The 20,420-nt window shown below is 44.3% G+C and overlaps 1 protein-coding gene across 3 annotated transcripts in view; it reads right to left on the bottom strand.

Annotated features, from left to right (window-relative positions):
- Window positions 1-20,420, bottom strand: part of WDR37 (WD repeat domain 37) — a 199,328-nt gene that overhangs the window by 28,427 nt on the left and 150,481 nt on the right. The window lies entirely within an intron of this gene.

The raw sequence follows: 20,420 nt of genomic DNA, 5'->3' as shown, positions 1-20,420 counted from the left end.
AAAATAAATCCTATAAATTCTCACTAATGTATAACTTATTGCACATTTACTTACCCAGTAAAGTTAGTACAGTAAGTGTGAGACTAATAAGTCCCCACTAAATGGGGTTGTACATGTAGAAGACCCTACTAGATATGGGAACAGAAGCCCAAGAACCGGGCAGTACATGCTCCCCACACAGTAAGACCACTACCCAAAAAATATCTGTCATAGTAGAAGGAAAAAATTCCTATATAGTCTCTATAACATAACAAATCTATGGATTGACCATTTAAAACTAGTAATTTCTGAAAAACTGTGCAAAATATTTCTGCAATTGTTATTTTACTCCAAAGGTTTCTCTGGCAGCTCCACAGGAACAAGAGCGTAGAATGCGTTCAGTAAGAATCCTACTCACTCCACGAATAATGAGAATGTAAATCAGAGTAATCAATGAGAAAATTAACCGTCCTAAATGTATTATATTGCCAATTTTGTGCATCCAATCCTGCATTTCCTCTATTCTTGCTTTACATATTGTTCTGTCTCTTTGTATTTTGCTGTGGAGGGGTTACAGCAAAAACCGGATTACTTACCGGTAATACTCTTTTGTAGAGTCCACGACAGCACCCACTGAGAGAGGGGATCCGCCCCCGGAACAGGAAACCTACAGAGAGATAAATGGGGCGGTCCCCCTCGCTCCCTCAGTTTGTGTTACCGAGAACAACGGAGGAACCACCATACATGTTTTAGTCAAACTGTTTGGGCGATTCATCTATCTTACCCCTATGCAGTTTTAAGCTTACTAAGTTTAATCACATATCTAACTTAAATCATAATCTCCACCACCAAGGAGACCCATGTGTGAAAAAATTCTTACGGGAGGGAAGTGAGCGGGTGCTGTCGTGGACTCTACAAAAGAGTATTACCGGTAAGTAATCCGGTTTTTCCTCTTCGCCACGACAGCACCCACTGAGAGATTTCCAGAGATAATCACTTGGGCGGGCACACCGTGTTAAGGACTGATCTACCAAAAGTTAGATCCTCGGTAGAGGACAAATCTAGTCTATAGTGACTATAAAAGGTAGACGGAGAAGACCAGGTTGCAGCCTTACATATTTGTTCAATTGGGACGTTCGCCCTCTCGGCCCAGGAGGATGATATGGCTCTAGTAGAGTGCGCCTTAATCCCCAGTGGAGGGTCTTCTCCTTTTGTCAGATACGCCATTGTGATCGCATCTCTAATCCATCTGGATATCGTGCCTGATGTAACTGCAGACCCCTTCCTGCTGCCCTGGAAGGAGACAAAAAGAGACCTACTCTGCCTCCAGGGACTGGTCCTGTCTAGATAGGCTAGCACGGCTCTCTTCACATCTAAGGTGTGATATTTCTCCTCGTCCTGTGTTGACGGGTTCTCATAGAATGAAGGTAGGCATATCTCTTGAGATCTATGAAATTTAGTTGCCCGTTTAGGCAGGTAGGACGGGTCCGTCTTTAAAATCAGACTGTCTCGTGTTGTTAACAGGAACGGTGGGTCTACTGATAAAGCGTGAAGATCACTCACTCTCCTGGCCGATACTAAGGCCACCAGCATAGCCGTTTTCAATGAGAGGCACTTTACTGATGCTGAGCTTATGGGCTCAAACGGTGCCTGAGTGAAGGCATCCAAAACTAGAGTAAGGTTCCACGCTGGTAGTCGAGGCACATGCACCGGTTCTGCTCGTTGACAGGCCGAGATAAACCGAGTCACCCATCTATTTGCTGCCACGTTATAGTTAAACAGGGCTCCTAGGGCTGACACGTGGACCTTAAGAGTGCTTACTGAGAGTCTAAGCTCTCGGCCTCTTTGTAGAAACTCTAGAATGGCCGTAATGGGTACTTCACCAGCTAGTTTTGTTGGGTGAAAGGCCAGGAACTTCCTCCACACCTTAGCATATATTTTAGTCGTGGACTCCTTCCTGCTTTGTAGCAGGGTATTGATTAGGTTCTTTGAGAAACCCTTCTGCCTCAGTAGCTCCCTTTCAAATTCCAGGCCGCTAGGTGCAGGGCTTTGGCCTGTGGATGGTAGCAGGGTCCCTGCGAGAGAAGATTCTGGTGCAGCGGCAGGATCCACGGGTCGGTTACCGACATGGCTCTCAGCCATGAAAACCACGGTCTTTTTGGCCAAAAACGGGGCAATCAAGATTACCCTCGCCCTCTCCTGTCTTATTTTCCTGACTACTGTTGGTAGTAGCACCATCGGAGGAAAGGCATAGGCTAGTTGGAATGCCCAGGGTGCTTGGAGGGCATCTAGAATATCTGGGTTGTCCGACCTGTAGAGAGAAGCAAACCTTTTTACGCGCCTGTTGGCTCTGGTTGCAAATAGGTCTATCTCCGGTCTGCCCCATTCTGACGCTATCATTTCGAAGACGTCTCTGCTGAGGACCCACTCTCCCTGGTATAGGGCCTGGCGACTGAGATAGTCTGCTCGGGAGTTGTCCACTCCTCTTATATGGAGCGCCGACAAGGAGAGAAGATGGACCTCGGCCATCTCCAGAATCTTTCCCGCGATAGACATCAGTGGCATTGACCGTGTGCCTCCTTGCCGGTTTATATAGGCCACTGCGGTGGTATTGTCTGTCTGGATCTTTACGTGGGCGCCTCTTAACTGCGGGAGGAAGTGAGATATCGCGTAAAAAAATCGCTGTTAGCTCCTTTACATTAGAGGAGGCCTCTATTTCATTCTCACGCCACCAGCCTTGTACCATGTGCTCCTCTAGGTGGGCTCCCCAACCTAAGGGGCTGGCATCCGTGGTGAGTATCATGGAGGGAGTCACCCACCACTGTACTCCCTTCGATAGATTGGAAGGAATTAACCACCATTTTAGGGATTCAACCACCTCGGGCGATAGGGACATCTTCCCTTCCAGCCGCCCCTGCAGTCTATCTATCTCCTGCAGAATAGCCCACTGTAGTTCTCTAGAGTGGAACTGAGCCCATTGCACCGCTGGAATGCACGATATCAGTGACCCCAGCAAGGACATGCCCTGTCTCAATGATATTACGGGTCCTCCTGTAGCCTTCTGTACTTTGTCGATTATGGCCATTACTTTGGCGTTTGGCAGAAAGCACTCCTCAGTTACGAAGTCTACTTGCAGGCCTAAAAACCTTTGACAGGTCACTGGCTCTAGTCTGGACTTCTCCCAGTTAATTAGCCAACCCAGTGTTTGTAGGGATGAGATAATCCTAGCTATTCTTGCTTCACACTGTGAAACAGAATTCCCCACTATGAGTAGGTCGTCTAAGTAAGGGACAACTAGGGTGTCATTCAGCCTTACATACGACATTACTTCCAGCATTAATTTGGTAAATACCCGAGGAGCCATGGATAGCCCGAATGGCATTGCCGCAAACTGGAAATGCTGAATCCGACCTCTGAACCAGACTGCTACCCGCAGGAACCTCTGGTGCCCTCGATATATGGGGAGATGGTAGTAGGCGTCCTTTAGGTCCAAGACCGCCATATAACACCTGGGAAACAAAAGCTTTATTGCAGACTTAATCGACTCCATTTTAAACGACCTTAGTCTTAGGAAGGTATTAAGTTTCTTTAAATTTATTATAGTCCTGTAAGAGCCATCTGGTTTTGGGACTAAGAGTAGAGGAGAATAAAAGCCCATCCCTGTTTCGTCGTCTGGGACCTCCACTAGGACCTGTTTAGTTAGCAGTACCGCAATCTCCATCTCCAGTGCTTCCTGCTGTGATCGGGACTTCATAGAAGTCAATAAGAAGGAGTTCGGTGGATACCGAACGAATTCTAATTTTAGGCCTGATGATACAATACTTAGGGCCCACGGGTTTGATGTCACCTTCATCCATTGGCAGCTGAATCTTAATAGCCTGCCACCTACCGGTGTAACGGTTTTATCGGGATCTGTCTCCTCTGAAGGGACGTTTCCCGAATAGGTTGCCTCTTTGCTTGGGGTCCTTATTTCCCCAGCGGTCCTGGGGTCTAAAGTCTCTCTTTTTACCGAACGGCGGCTTCCTGTAGGCCCTCCTGTTGAACGGAACATACGGGTTAGGGAACCCCTTCTTCCTCTCCCCCGCTTTTGTCAAAATCTCATCCAGTTCCGTACCAAACAGGTACTTACCCTGGCAGGGTATAGCACACAATCTAGTTTTTGTGTGTCTCCTTTTCACCCCTTCAACCATAAGGCCCGCCTGCCTGCATTGGTCAGTCCTGCCGCTCTAGCCGACAACCGGAGAGAGTCCGCGGAGGAGTAGGAGAGGAAGGCCGCTGCTCCCAAAATGAGGGGCATAAAGGAAAGAAGCCTACTCCTAGCTACTCCATTCTTAATATTGTCCTCCAAGTCGTTCAGCCACACCAACATAGACCTTGCCGTACACGTGGCTGCTATTGCGGGCTTAAAGGCTGCCGTACAAGCTTCCCAAGATCTTTTGAGGAATGTATCGGTCTTACGATCCAAAGAATCAGCCAAAGTTCCCGAATCCTCCACCGGCAAGGAGGATCTACGGGAGGTAGAGGCCACTGCCGCATCCACCTTGGGGGCTCTCGACCAGGCCGTTAACTCCTCATCGTCAAAGGGATACTTACGCTTTGACGTTAAGGGGAGGAAGGTCCTCTGACCTTGTTTCTCCCATTCCCTCTTAACTAGGTCTTTTACAGCTGGGACCACTGGGAATGCTCGGACCTTTTTACGGGAAATACCCGCAAACATTATGTCCTGAGGGGTCTTGGGGTCCTTACTGTCCGGCAACCCCATGGTATTTCGGACAGACTTCACAAGATTACTGACACTGTCCGTGGGGAAACACGTCTGATCCTCGTCCTCTGAGGAAAGGTATTCCTGGGACTTATCGGAATCTAGTTCTCCGGTATCTGACGGCGACCTTGACGCCAGCGAGACTCCTCCTTTAGATGAACGTATTTCTCTCACGGAGGAGTGACCCCCTAGACTACTGGAACCGCCTAAGGCCCGTAGTTCCTCTCTTATCATTGCCCGGATATCCTCCTTCTTTCGTGAGGATTCCTCCTGCAAGGCCTCCTCAACACATGATTGGCATAATCTCTTTGGGTGGCCATAGGGGAGGGGCTAAGAAACCTAAGGCACACTCTCTATGTTTCGCCTTCTCTGTTCTTTTAGCCTAAAGGGGGTATGGACCAGAAAGAGAAGGCTATCTATCTAACCTGACCAAAAAACACTCACCCGTGAATTTCGTCAGCAACTACCGGCTGCAGTGTCCGGGACCCAGGCTGAGGCGAGGCATGGGACGACTTCTTTTCCTTACGTTTCTTCTCTAACGGCTCATCTTGCCTGGAAGGCCCACTGGATTCCTTCCTAGAGCTGCCACTTCTTCTGGTGCTATTGGTTCTCCTCGTAGCACTGCTCTGTCTACTGCCAAGTGGGGATACCACTAGCTGACCTAATGGGAGCGAAGCTGGGTCATCTAAGGACGACATGACTGCGCACTAGCGCTGTGTCTGTGGCTTCCTTTTAAAGCCTTTGCTATAGCTGCTCCTCCTTCTCTTCTTTTTTTTTTTTTTTTTCGTCCTCCATTTTTTTTTTTTTTTTTTTCCCTTACTGCGCATGCGCGGGCGTTGTCCCGCGGTCTCTGCCTTCGGCCTGATCCCGGAAGTCCTCCTCCACTTCCGGGTTGCCTCTCCTGGAGCGCTGGGTCACCGCAAATGAAAATGCGGCCGGCGACACCGCGCGTCTGCGCCCCCCCTTCACGCCTTCTCCTGCCGCAGGTATGACTCCCAGCAGCGCCGCTCAACACACACCGCACAAGCCCTTCTGCCACTCTGGGGGGGGGGGCGCGCGGCCTCAGTACGCCCGATGGCGTTTGTAATGCGTCTACCCCCTCGGGGGGGGGGGGGGGTATAGCCATGCCCCCAGTGAGCTTTGGCACCACTTTCGCCTCCAGCCTCACCTGCATTACACCAGCTCCGGGGGGGGGGGGGGAATCCACCTCTCCGCCCGACGCTGCCTCCGGTCCCGGGGCCCCTGCTGCTCATATTCTGCACGCAGGCGGCTACCAGACCAGGCATCCTCTTCTGCGGGTTCCTTTCCAGGAACAGGAAACCAAACTGAGGGAGCGAGGGGGACCGCCCCATTTATCTCTCTGTAGGTTTCCTGTTCCGGGGGCGGATCCCCTCTCTCAGTGGGTGCTGTCGTGGCGAAGAGGAAAATTACAGCTATACATAATTCTTCCACTTAACTATTTCATTGTAATTAAAAATGGAAATACAAAAAGATCATTTAGTATTGACAGGCATTATCTCTACATATTTTATTGCTGTGTAAAATCTAGGTTGACGGTGGCGGGTGGGTGACTGGTAGCGCTTTACATTAACTATGTGTCTCCCTAGCTCCTTGCTTATACCTAGCTTTTGCCACAAAATCTGCCTTTCCCAGCCTAGCCTTGATCCCAGCTTGTGCTCTCACGACTACTCTACCTGTCACTATACATTTTAATCATGGCTTATTGCAAGATTTCAACAGGTCATCTTCCACTCAATCACCTACCGATCCTTCCATACTTGCAAGGGTTCAATTCCCCAGTTTGCTCCCTTCTTCCCTAAAAAGGTCTACATGGCAGCAAGAGTCCACTACCCATCTATAGTTTACAATCTGTTGTGGCTCTGGTTCCCGAAGAGGATGTCTTGGTTCTTGTGGGCTATGGTGAGCCTTTTCCATCAATTTTTCTCCATCGGGCACCCACTGAATGCTTCAAAAGAGGCTGCAGCCAGATGACCTAGACTAAGCTCCTCTTAAGTCCTACTTTGCTATCCTAAGAAAGGCCTCCAAAGCTGTGACTTATTAGTTAAAATAACTCCACTTGCCTAGTCATAAACAGACCTGGTTGCCTCCCATTTTCCAGACTGGGAAGAATTTAACACTAGAGGTCTGAGCTTTCAAAAAATTCAAACATCATTGTGAATAAAGGTACTGTCACACTTAGCGATGCACCAGCGATCCCGACCAGAGATATGACGAGGTCAGGATCGCTGGTGCATCGCTAAGTGGTCGCTAGTGAGCTGCCACACAGGCAGATCTCACCAGCGACATAGCAGGGGTCGGGGGTCGTTACTTACCTGTCAGACGCGGCGATCCTGACGTTCTCCCGCCCGCGTCCATGCGTCGCTCGTCGGCGCCACAGGAAGCCCACCAGGAAGCTGATGATGAGAAACAGTCCAGGATGTTCTCGCGCGATCAGCGATAACCAGCGGGGGAGCGGTCGGAGGTAAGTATCAGACATAGCGATATCGCTAGCAATATCGCTATAACGTCACAAAAACCAGTGACGTTATAGCGATATTGCTACCGATATCGCTTAGTGTGACAGGCCCTTAACAGCTCTCCTTCATCTACTCAGTAAGTCTCCAGGCAAATTCATACAGGTTTCTCTACAGTATACCTTCCATGCTTACCAATCTATAACCTGTGGTGATCTGTTGATTTACAATTGGCCAAAACAGTCTTATCTTAGTACAACTAGGTCATTATCTTCACATCATGATGAATCCTCACAATACTTTAATTAATGGTTCTCCATGCTATGTATGAGTTTCTAATTAGTGTTGTTCATGAATTTGTCTCCTTATAGGTAACCCCAATTAAATTATTTTATGACTACCCTCCTCCATAATATTACTCCATGCTTATCCCATATCACTGAGCACAGATGCAAAACAAGAGAGTAACCAAAAAGCACATCTGGGTTCCATCCTTATAGGTGTAAAATGTGGGAATGTATGGTGAGGAAATCAAATAGCATCCTCATAATACAGACATCCTGTAACATGCTGCTCAGAATGTATTTAGTCCAAACACATACAGCTCCTGAGGTCCCAAGTGCAGATGTTCGAGAAACTAGGTCTGAGCATGGGACACACTGCACGGACAGTCCGTGGGTCTCCCTGACCCAAGCACGACATCCTCAAAAGGCATTTGTGAGGCGGTCAAATTTGGGTCAGGAGAGAGACCCATGCATAGTACAGGAGGAGCCCTACGTTTTAAAAAGTTTTCAAGGGCCATCACCAATTACACCACAACAGTAAGCCAGATGCCCCCATCATCTCATGGAAGACCTACTCCCCATATTGACCTCTGCTCCTGCAATTTTTAGCTATTGGGTTAACTGTTCATTTTGTAATCTTGCTTGGTAATTACAATTACTGATCAAACCACTACAGATTTATTTTACTCACTTATATAGCGCCATTAATTCCACAGGACTTTACAGACATTATCGATACTGTCCCCGATGGGGCTCACAATCTAGAATCCCTATCAGCATTTTGGAGTGTGGGAGGAAACCGGAGAACCCGGAGGAAACCCACGCAAACACAGGGAGAACATACAAACTCCTTGCAGATGTTTTCCTTGGTGGGATTTCAACCCAGGACTCCAGTGCTGCAAGGCTGCAGTGCTAACCACTGAGCCACCTGTGTATTCAAAAAACAATGTTTTTTGCTTTCCCCTATTCACGTCGCATATTTGAGATTTGTCATCTTTATTGTACATTGAGGCATCTTTTTCTTGCACTATTGTAAATTGAAAATGCAATAAAAACATGCTTAAAAATCTCTCTAAAATGGTACTTATCTTGAACTAGTGCTATCACGATTTCTAAACTTTATTCTATATTTTAGGCTCAAAGATGACAGATCACATCAGACAGAATGGAGCTAAACTGAGGTCTGTTTCTAAGGACAAACAGCAAATTTATTTTATGAAGCAACCTTGTGCATCAATTAAATACATCGAACAGATCTGTGGGGAACTCGGTACTAAAACACTGCAAGGACGAAAACACTGTGAAATAAAGGGGATGTGGAGGCTTGCTGGACTGCTACAATCCCTTCATTTGACTGATTGATTGGCATATGCTAAGAAGCAATGAATCCTGAGGATTAAGGTGAAGGTAACAATGGAGGAAAGCCATAACAATGATCTATCATTATTAGCGTAAAAAAAGCATCACTATTCATAAGTTACACATTATGAGACTACCTCCAACGCCCAATCCGTAAAGTTCCAACCAAACACCAATCTAGTGACATTAAATACAGGCCAACATTTTGTAGATAAGCACCAACAAGGCACATTAGCCACGGGTCTACAAAGTGAGAGGCCATCAATGTTTAAAGGAGTTTTATGGGGCTTTGACAACTTTTAGTAAAGGCCATCAATATCAGATTTGTATGTGTTAAATTCTTGGCGTCCCCACAATCAGCTGATTGAAGGGATCGCAGTGAGTAATGGTTCATCTTCACCGTTTACCAGGCACAGATCTATACATTGACCAATGGCTGTGCTTCGGATTGTCCCTCCACTTTAACAGGACTGAGCATATACCATACCGGGTCATAGCCACAACAAAATGTGGGGGGGTGTTATGAATGAGTCACCGGAGGAGAAAACAAAAATACAAGCTAAGTCCAGAAAACCGGAGAGGTTGGTAGCTATCGGATTGCAGACCCCTGATCCTATTCACCACAACTAACAGTAGCCGTGGGGGGTTCCTACGGTGCCCTAGACCCTTCGACACAGACGGAGAACTACATAAGCCTAAAGACGGAAAGGGGAAATCTAAACTGCCCCAGAGCAGACTCCAAAGCAATAGACAGCCCCCAACATGTATTGTCAGTGAAAGACAGATGAAAACACAAACACAGACAGAAAGACAGGCTGAGCAAACGATGGGGCCCAACTAACTAGATAGGACAGGACAGAAAAGATGCTGGCTGCAATCCACAAAAAACCCTACAAAAATGTCCCAACCGTCTGATAGGAAAAAAGGCCCTGAAGTCGCTAGACTTCAAAATCACTATATCAGCACTCAGGTATATTCTGAAAACAGAGCAAAGAGATCAACTGATCAGAGATAAAAATGGAATTCAGCCAGTCCCAACCAGGACTGGCTGAATACAAACACTAAGGAAACCAGACAAAATCTCATGGAATAATAGCAGGGCAAAACTTAGCTTTTAGCAGACAGGAACTAAAACTGGATGCCAGAGCTCAGAGCAGAAAGGATCACCAGCAAACCCTGCAGGGCGTCGGCTGCCTTATATCCACTCAGAAATTCCAGATGTCCAATCACACTCCGCCTGTTCAGATAACAGGTTCTTCCCATCCCAATCAATTTCACTACCTCTCTTCACCAGCAGAGGGAGTTCATCAGACATCAAAGGTGAAGGGGAAAATGAAATCACAACAGGGGGGCTTTGTTTGATAAACAGTGAAAGGGACATGGTGGACCCCTTTAGATAGCTTAACAATTTGGGTACCAGGAATCAAGAACAAATTCATGTCCTATTCAAAGCACAGGATGTCAACGTCAAACCAATATCCTAGTTCGAAAAAAAAAAAAAAAAAACTTTAAAAAAGGAAACTGTACATAGTCGTTGGTCTTTTTGCAATATGTTTTGATAGATAGGCTATTTAGACAAAAAGAATTGGAACGCCTACACATCACACCTAGAGGAGATTATATGAAATCCCATTGTAAATGCACAGACATTAATATTGAGTCTTCCACCCTTCACAGTTATAACAGATTTCACTCTTCTGGGAAGGCCCTCTATAAGACTTTACAGTGTCTATTGGGATCTTTGCCTATTCATCCAGAAGATCATTTGTGAGGTCAGACATGGATGTTAAGAAAACCCGGCCTACAATCCGATCTCTCTCTGTGAGGGACAGTCAAGTTCTTCTACATCAAACTCCTTTACGGACCTTACTTTGTGCACTAGGGCACAGTCATGGTGGAAGTGAAGGGTCTTCCCCAAACTGTTCCCCAAAAACTGGAAGCATACAAGTGTTCAAAATATGTCTTTGTATGCTCAAGCATGAAGATTTCCTTCCACTGAAATTAAGAGGCCAAGGCCAACTCCTGAAATACAACCCCGTAGCGTTATCCCTCCTCCACCAAACTCTTACCGTTGGTACAACGTAGTTGGGCAGGTAATGTTCCCCTGGCATTTATCAAACTCTGACTTGTCCACCAGACTTTCAGATAGAGAAACGAGATTTGTCACTCCAAAGAACACGTTTCCACCGCTACAGTGACGGCTTTACATCACTATCCAACGCTTGGCATTGTGCTTGGTGATATTAGGCTTACAAGCAGCTGCTCAGGCATGGAAACCCATATTTTGTGCTGATGTTAATACCATAGGAGGTTCAGCAGTTATCAAGTCAGCAGAACTTTGGCTACTTTTACATACTATGAAAAGCAGCATTTGGCAGCACCACTCTTTAAAGTCATGTGGTTTTCATGTGGCCGAGTTGCCGTGGTTTGTAAATGCTTTCACTTCTCAATACAGCCAAGCAAAGTTGATCGTGAAATTATTTAGGAGGGAAGAAATGTCATGACTGGACTCATTACACCATTGACCCCTATTAAAGGACCACATTGGTATCAGTGAGCTCTTTAGCATGACCCCATCTATCCATAATATTAGTAGAAGCAGCATCGGTGGCGAGGGGCCGGATGTATACATCCACGGCATTGGGGATGAATGAAAAACACAGAATTACTAAGATGTCAATGCCAATACTTTTGTTCACTTAGTATGTTTTCCGCATTCTACAATACCACTGAATTAAACATTACTTTAGCCAAAGTAGCTACCACTATAAATAAGACATTAATATTTTTTTAATTCTACATGGGACGGGTAGACATTTGGTTTCCTTGGGATAGTTTTGTGAGCCCTTCCACACATTTGGTTCAGCTTCCATTTAGAGATCACTTTAGGTTAGACAGAGGTTAAACGGCTTCCAACTAAATTAGTCATTAAGGAAGGCATCAATGGCAGGCCACCAGACCATGTCTTAATGGGATGCTAGAAGGCATTAGGATTTTAATAACTCACAGGTATGACAGGTACTTTGGAGCATTAGGGAGGTCAGGCGGTGCCACGAGAATAGGCTGGAGACACTTTAAGCAGTAGGTCTCGTGGGGCGTTTGGTAGGTTGCTACTATCCTCCGGAAAAATAAAAAATAAAAAAAAGATTCAGACTCTGCCAAACCCCAGCAAAACTCATTTATCTTGTCGTAGGGAGCAGCAGAGCATGTACTTCCAGCTGACAGCGTGGCACTTTCTCACCACACACCAATGCCCGTACTGGAACATTCTGCTCCCTCCGTGGGTCTCAATCAACGGAAATACTGTGATGCTAGCACTCCTCATTAGGACTAACAGCTGTCTCCCCAGTCACACAGAGACGGCAAACTGTTTAGCATAACAATCTGCTGAAATTTCACACACACACACAAGGAAAAAAAAAATATGATGTGCAGGATGCTGGACCATGAAATGCTGATGCAGTATGATCTAAGTTGGCATCATGTCCTAAAATTAACTGTGGGCTTACCGGAAGCGCCGAAGACGATGCTGTCAGAATCAAACAAGATATCTGACTGGATAACAACATGGACAGAGATCTCCCAAAACGGTCATGTACGATGTAAGAAAGGCCCGAGGGGAACATCATCATAATACCTCTTGTTATTAATACTCTCGGCAAGATACCGCTCGAAGACTTGGCACCCGCGCTGACTTATTATACTTATTATCCCATCACCTCCATATTAATATTATATAGTGGGATTACAGAGCTAGGAAAAGTTATAATAATACAGGGACATTATAGAATTACAGCCAAGTAAAGCAAAATCGGTACTGAATGTAGAGCATGTGGGTCAACAAGTGGAACATGTGGTCAACATTTCATTGCGTCTGTAGGAGATCAGATGGCAATCTGGCTGGATTTAAGACCATGTCTTTCTGGAGAAACATTCCCACCCAAAAAGATCTAAACTTTGGGTGATTTTCACATATTTACACTATATAGAAAAAAAAAAAAAGACACCTACAGGACACGTAATGATCTTCATTTCTAAATAAATAGGTATCAATATTGATTTGGTGACTACTTTTCATCTCATTCACTTCCGCAAAGGTTTCTACAAGATTTTGGAGGAGTCTGTGAGATTATTTAGCCCATTCATTTACGATATCAGACAGTGATGTTGGTTAGGAGTGCCGGGCTACCATCCCAATAGTGTGGAGTTGGACTGGGGACAGGACTCTGAGACCAGTTAAGCTGTTTTACATCAAACTCACCCAGCCATGCCTTTATGGACCTGGTTTTGTTCATTGGGTCACAGTTATGGGAAACAGAAAAGGGCCTTCCCCAAACTTTTCCCACAAAATTAGAAATATCTTGGTATACTGTAACTAAAAACCTAGGCCGATCCCTGAAAATCGACTCCATCGTATTACCTTTTCCACCAAACTCTACAGCTGGCACAATGCAGTTAGACAGGTAATGTTCTCCTGGCATTACCCAAATCCAGAGACAACCATAAGACTCCCAGGTGCCCAGCAATGTGCTTGGTGATGTATGGCTTTGTAGGCAGCTGCTCAGACATGGAAACCTATGCCAAGAATTTCTTGGTGCCGGTTTGGTGTTGATGTTAATGTCAGACTAAGTTTGGACTCTGCAGATATTAAATCAACAGAGCATTGAAACTTTTATACACTATGCGATTTAGCATTAGGTGACCCCACTCTACTGTTGTGTGGTCTCCATGTCTTGGCTGATAGGATGTGGCATCTAAAGGCTTCCACGTTATCTCACTCACCAGCAGATCATGGAAATTTTAGGAAAGAAGAAATTTCACAAACTGACTTGAATGAATGTGGGGTGAAGGTTACACTTATGTGGCAATGGTACAAAATAAAAAAAACTATTATATTTCTGCCACGATGTTGTCACACTAGAGTCATTCACAGTTTATAGACAGATCACAATGAATTCTGATGGACCCAAGGTATAACAGGGTCCATATTGGCGGCAAGACCTGCGATGTTCTAGTAACGGATCGGCTAGCCTTGACTTACGGTAAGTAGGAGATTAATACAAGAGAAAGGCGCACATGAAATCTGCAACCATCCTGGGCTCCAAGCAAATTCCCAGATCGACCAAATCCCTGAAACAGTTAAACAGTAACTATATCTCCTCTATATCCGGAGACGAGGACCAAGTAGTTATCCCAATGAAGAACGAGATTAAGATTCTGTGTAAATTCCCATCAGCGGAATGAATCAAGACTCCCTCCATAATGATTCACCGCCTGCCCATTTCCAATGGCACTTAAGGTGGATGTCATGAAAGGCACCTTATAAATGATGGGCACAAATACTTGTTTCAAAGCGTAAAAGTGATCAGGGATATGCGGATTTTGCTCGTCTATGGCAGGCAATTCCATCTCAGACAGCCACACAGATTTTCAAAACGTCTCATAAAATAAATGAGTTGTGACAAAAATTCTAATGGAAAAATGAACGTTTCGCATTTAAGTGCTTCCAAGAAAAAAAGCAGATGGCAAAATGGGGCGAAGATATCAAATTAAGTCAAATCAAGTTAGAAAAGGAGATGGATCAAAAAGAAGAGTGGGGAAATTAATTATTAAAGGGAAAATACTGTGGGGAAAAAATGGAGCCTGCTATTGTAATCACTTCTCATGGAGCGGTTTTTAAAGAAGGCATGATTGCTTTTTCTGGGGTGTTCGATTTCATATGCAGCCCCATGAAATATTTTTCAAGCGTCTGTTCTTAGAACTCTGCATTGTGCCGATCCTCTGCTACTCTATCAGCAAACAGTCTGATGCTGTCCAACCAGGGGTGACTGTGTGTTCATCCCCGTCCTAATTAAAGGCTTATTCTCATCTTCGTAGATGTATAGTGCTTGCAAAAACAAGCAATTTTGCAATTTACTGCTTATTAAAATTTGCAGCAATTCTGGAGATATTAACCCAGTTCTGTTCTTTTGTTTACAGCTCGTTGCCTAGGAGACAGACCACCGCTGCTGTCCAGCTGGTAAACAGTGCGCTCGCTGAGGCGGACTGGGATTAGGAGGTAAGCTGCACACTCCAGCGATCCTGGCGGGCTTTAAAACAGTGCATACAAGCGTAAAGGGGTTGTCTGCAGTCATTTTGGATCGTCCGCAAAGCAATTACGACCCGATTCACATAAAACTTTTTTTTTCCCCTCGAATAGTAAGTCACTAGTATTTGTTTAGTGTGGAGAAATCTGAAGAGACTGCCTTTTGAAGCAGTTGTAGCATGTCTGAAGAATCTGGATTACCAGTAATACCAGAAATGGCGCCCCCTCTTGGCCACAAACAGCATCTGGTAAAGCAGTTCAATACAAATAAATGTATCTGAGTGTACCAGGCACAGCACAGGGAGCATGTGCTAATAAAAGTAGTTTTATATATAGGGAAGGCGCAAGAGAAACAAAAAATAATGCTAGATTAAGGAGGACAGCAACATGTACACCAGGTAAAAATAAGATTTATGGCAAGTGTCAGGTCCTCCAAAATAAATTATTTCATTACATTAATGGAAAAAACTTCTTTTGAGGGAAAGGTCCACTTTTGCACACTTGTTACTTTCCTCAGGTCAGAATCACATAAAATGACTGATCTCTTTGTCGATCCTTTGCGTTACTTCCACACGTTTTTTGATCATACCATGCTATATTGCAGATTTAGACAAAAAAGTGAACAAATTTACAGTAAAAATTGAGAACACACCCAAACCCCTCAATAACTGCCCCATGTTGCCGTAAGACAAAAAAGGTTATCGTCAAGCTCTAACCGTCCGGCTGAGTCCCACTCCTTTAGCCAAAAGTGGATGAGATCAGTAGGACATTAATCCAATGCTTCAGGAACGTGTAGAAAATCCTACAGACTGAAAGACTTTGGACAAGTTAAAGAAACAATCCTTATATTTTTTTTTAGATTGTTCTCTCCGGTTTCCAGCGCTGCTCCAGTCCTCTTCTGGGTCATGTGACTTCTTTTCCGACTTGCCAACTCGCTGGGGTTTAGGTGTGAGCCAGTAGTCACTTTTACAATGTAAGCCTATGGTAAGAGAATGAGGTGCCATAGGATCATACATGTAACCCAGCGAGTTGGAAGAAGTCGCGTGACCCAGAAGAGGACCGGAGCACTGCTGGAAACAGGAGAGGACAGCAATCAATGAGTATATTAACACACACACAGTTTTAGGCAATAAAAAAAAAAGCAAAAAAAGATCAGGAGTGTTTCTTTAACTTGTATAACAACACACACTTATACAGGTTTAGGCAATTAAAAAAACAAAAATGGTTTACTTTTACCATTCATTTTTACCATTAGCAACCTCAGTTGAACATTTCTATTTCAGTGGGAACAGTGGCCAATCGAATATTCAGGTGAACGGTCCGACAAGAAGTGCTTTCTCTGGGGAGGGACCATGCATGTTAGACTTAAGGGGGGGTATTCTAGCAAGCTAAAAATGTATTTTAATCTACATTTTGCCTAAACTATAAAAGGAGCATACCCCTCTGCCAGTGCCGATATGTAACTGTGAGATTTTACCACTTCCCTCCATGACCTCACAGCACTGCTACTGCTCCATTCTGAAAAGCTACGTCAGACATCAAAAGACATTGCTGGCGTCTTGCTTCTTATTATTAAAGCTAGGCTCTTGCATGTCTATAACGTTCTCCCATGGAAGTCTGGTAGAGATGGTGCATTTCTTCCTTTTATATCTGTGTTAGTGAATGCTTATTTTTGGTTGAAGGTATATTTTTGGGTGAAGGTATGGTATATTTAGCACCGTTGCATACATTTTATTATTTCTAATCACGCCTATCCTTCTGTGACCAACTTTATTAATATTTCTCAGATGTATTTCTAAATTATATATAAATAGAACATCAAGATCTCTAGAGATCGACTTGAGATTCTTGATATTTTTTAATGATTTTGGTTCTCAAGTCCTCAGACAGTTGTCTTCTCCTCTTTCTGTTCTCCATGCTTAGTGTGACACATACAGACACACAATGCAAAGACTGAGTCAATGATTTTCATATTGCCCAGACCTGTTACTTGCCACAGGTGAGTTTGAACGAGCATCAAATGCTTCAAACAAAGTGGTTTACTCACATTTTTGGAAAGGTGCCAACATTTTTGTCTGGCCCATTTTGGGGATTTTGTGGGAAATTATGTCCAATTTGCCTTTTCTTTGTTTTTTTTTGTGCTGTTCCAATTCACACAAGGAAATAAACACGTGTATAACACAACGTGTAACTGCAATAATTTTCTTGGATAAAAACTTTCTGGAACAATTTCGAGGATGCAACACCTTCGGCCAGGACTGTAATGATATGGTATCCATCACTACATATAAATATATTATAACACTACACATGATTGTAATCGTAGTGACGGATCACATTACCAGGTTACTTTTACCACACTTAACCGTGCAGAAAAAAAAAAATTCCAAAAAGAAATGGTGGCATTGAGGGTATTTTTTTTTTATTTCACTGCACTTGGAATCTATTCTCTGTTTTTCAGTACATTAAATAAACTGCTCAAAATAAAGGGAAAACTTAACAAAATGTAACTCCAAGTCAATCACACTTCTGTGCAATCAACCTGTCCAGTTATGAAGCAATACTGATTGTGAATTAATTTCTCCTGCTGTTGTGCAAATGGAACAGACAACAGGTAGAAATGACAGGCAATTAGCAAGACAACCCCTATAAAAGGAGTGGTTCTACAAGGGGTGACCACAGACCATTTCTCTATTCTCATTCTTTTTGGCAGTTTTGGTCACTTTTGCATTTTGTCATTGCTCTCACCCCTAGACATTCTAAACAGTAGCATGAGGTGCTGTCTACAACCCACAGAAGTTGCTCAGGTAGTGCAGCTCATCCAGGATGGCACATTAATGTGAGCTGTGGCAAGAAGGGTAGCTGTGTCTGTCAGCACAATGTCCAGAGCATAGAAAAGATACCAGGAGACAGGCCAGCACACCAGGAGACAGTAAGAGGGCAATAATCCAGTAGCAGGACCGCTACCTCCTCCTTTGGCACTGATTCTCCTGTTCGTCCTTGCACAGAGGCCTGCAAAATGACCTCTAACAGGCCACTAACATCCATGTCTCAGTGCAAACTATCATTTCTCCTTGCGGCTTTAAGTCTCCTCACCTCGACATGGAGCATTGCGGCTTTAAGTCTCCTCACCTCGACATGCTTAGCATGTAATTCTCCGCAAGGAGAAATGATACTTCTTGGATATTGGTCAGACGCCTCTCTCACAGCCAAACCAGAACTCCCACTTTGCACTGATGAGGGGCAGTACCCCGAAACACAGTGTCTGCAAATGGAGATTCTGGCTTGGCTTTTATCCTAAGTCATGTAACTAGGCTCGTTAAAGGGTCAACATTGACTTTTAGGATTGCTACCTCCAATAGGTGGCACTAGAGTTCTAGTCCTCTTCCCCTCGAAGGGACAATTTGCATAATTTGCAAACTATCAGAAACATACTCTATGAGAGTGGTATGAGAGCCCAACGTCCAAAAGTTGGGGTTGTGCTTACAGCCCAAAACCATGTAGGGCAATTGAGATTTGCCAGAAAACACCAAGATTTAAAGATTTGACAATGGCGCCCTGTTCTCTTCACGGATAAGAGCAGGTTCACACTAGGTACATGTGACAGACGTGACAGAGTCTGGAGACGCCGTGGAAAATGTTTTGCCGCCTGCAACACACGAAACATGACCACTTTGGCAGAGGGTCAATAATTGTGTGGAGAGGAATTTCTTTGGAGGGCCGCACAGCCTTCCATGGGCTAGCCAGAGCTACCCTGACTGCCATTAGGTACTGGAATGAGCTCCTCAGACCCATTGTGAGACCATATGCTGGTGCAGTGGGCCCTGGGTTCCTTCTGATACATGACAATGCTAGGCCTCATGTGCCTAAAATGTGTAAGCAGTTCCTGCAGGATGAAAGCATTGATGCTATGGACTGACCTGCAAGTCCCAAAGACCTGAATCCAATCGAGCACATCTGGGACATCATGTCTCGTTCAATCCAACACCACCATGTTGTACCACAGACTGTCCAAGAGTTTCCTGTTGCTTTAATCCAGGTCTGGGAGGAGATCTCTCAGGAGAACATCCAACACCTCATCATGAGCATGCCCAGTCATTGTAGGGAGGTCATATAAAAACATGGAGGCGACACACACTACTGAGCATCTTTTCCTTGTCCTGAGGCATTTCCACTGAAGTTGGATCAGCCTGTAATTTGATTTTCTGCTTTGATTTTGAGTATCATTCCAAATCCAGACGTCCATGGGATATCAATTTTGACTAACATTGATCATTTTTATGTTTTATTGTTCTCAACGCATTCCACCATATAATGAATAAAGATTTGCAATTGGAATATTTCATTCAGTGACATCTAAGAATGTGGGATTTTAGTGTTCCTTTTATTATTTTGAGCAGTGTAGTAAAGTGAATTGTGTCAATCAAAAAAAGAACAATTTGTCAAATGATTGCTATGATGACTGTGGCAAAGCAAAATGAAAAAATGAAATTATTGCTTTTGGAATAAGGAAACAATAAGGAAACAAAAAGGAAGACACAAATAAAAAGGGGGAAAAACACATGAAAAGCTTAAGGAAATAGGTCATTTTCTGACGACACTTTCCCTTTAAGCTTAAACTTCAGGTTTCAACAAAGACGTATGACTTTTAGAAATGGGAATAAAAAATGTTTTTGTAGATTCCAACAAAATAAACCCCAGCCAAAGCCTGTGTGTACCGGATTTGCGGAATATGGGCGAGATTTGTCTCCCAGCTCTACAGACTAAACATAACAAAGCTAAATGGCGTAACCTTTGACTCTGCGAATACTCCGGTGCCTTGTAAACCACCGGAGCCTTCTCGCACCTTGATCCCTCCTAAACCCACAAACCCGTTTGTTTTCATTAATGGGTGTAAATAAGGCGAGTCTTCCCAAAGCAGAGGAAGCGTATGTCTCCCTTAGTATTACAGATATATGAAATATCTAGACTCAGTAAGAGGCCGAGCGCCTAGTGAAAGTCTTACAGCGCCATCTGCTGGAACAGAAGAAAAAAAAAACAAAAAAAAAAAAAAATCAGACAATTTTTGTCTTTGCAAAGTCATAACTATTTGCTCATTATTTTAATGGAACCATTATAATCTTATTTTTCTTTCTTTTTTTATTAAAGACTTGCTGCCTCAGTAAACAATGTGCCCAATCATATATTAATAGTCTAGTTAATGGGCCAACGCAGGACAGATTGAAGGCTTGTTAAAAATTTGTGCATACGTCCGCAGCGTGCCGCCGCTCGGGTCTTATCGCACAGCTGCAGACACTCTTAAGAAAAGCTCTTTATTAAGATATAGTAGCAATGAAATCATGAAAAGGCAAGCCGTGCATTCACACGGGCCATAGAAGTCATATTTCAGCTGCAAATCTCCATTCAGATAGCCCACTCCAGCTCACAAGTATTACTTAGACCCGAGTAATAAGCTTAGGGATTTAGAAATTGGAATC

The sequence above is a fragment of the Dendrobates tinctorius genome, unplaced genomic scaffold (assembly GCF_039654945.1).
Source record: "Dendrobates tinctorius isolate UK_male_01 unplaced genomic scaffold, ASM3965494v1 ptg000070l, whole genome shotgun sequence".
NCBI lineage: Eukaryota > Metazoa > Chordata > Amphibia > Anura > Dendrobatidae > Dendrobates > Dendrobates tinctorius.
The sequence above is the reverse complement of the archived record's forward strand: the minus strand, read 5'-3'. Positions and strand labels throughout refer to the sequence as shown.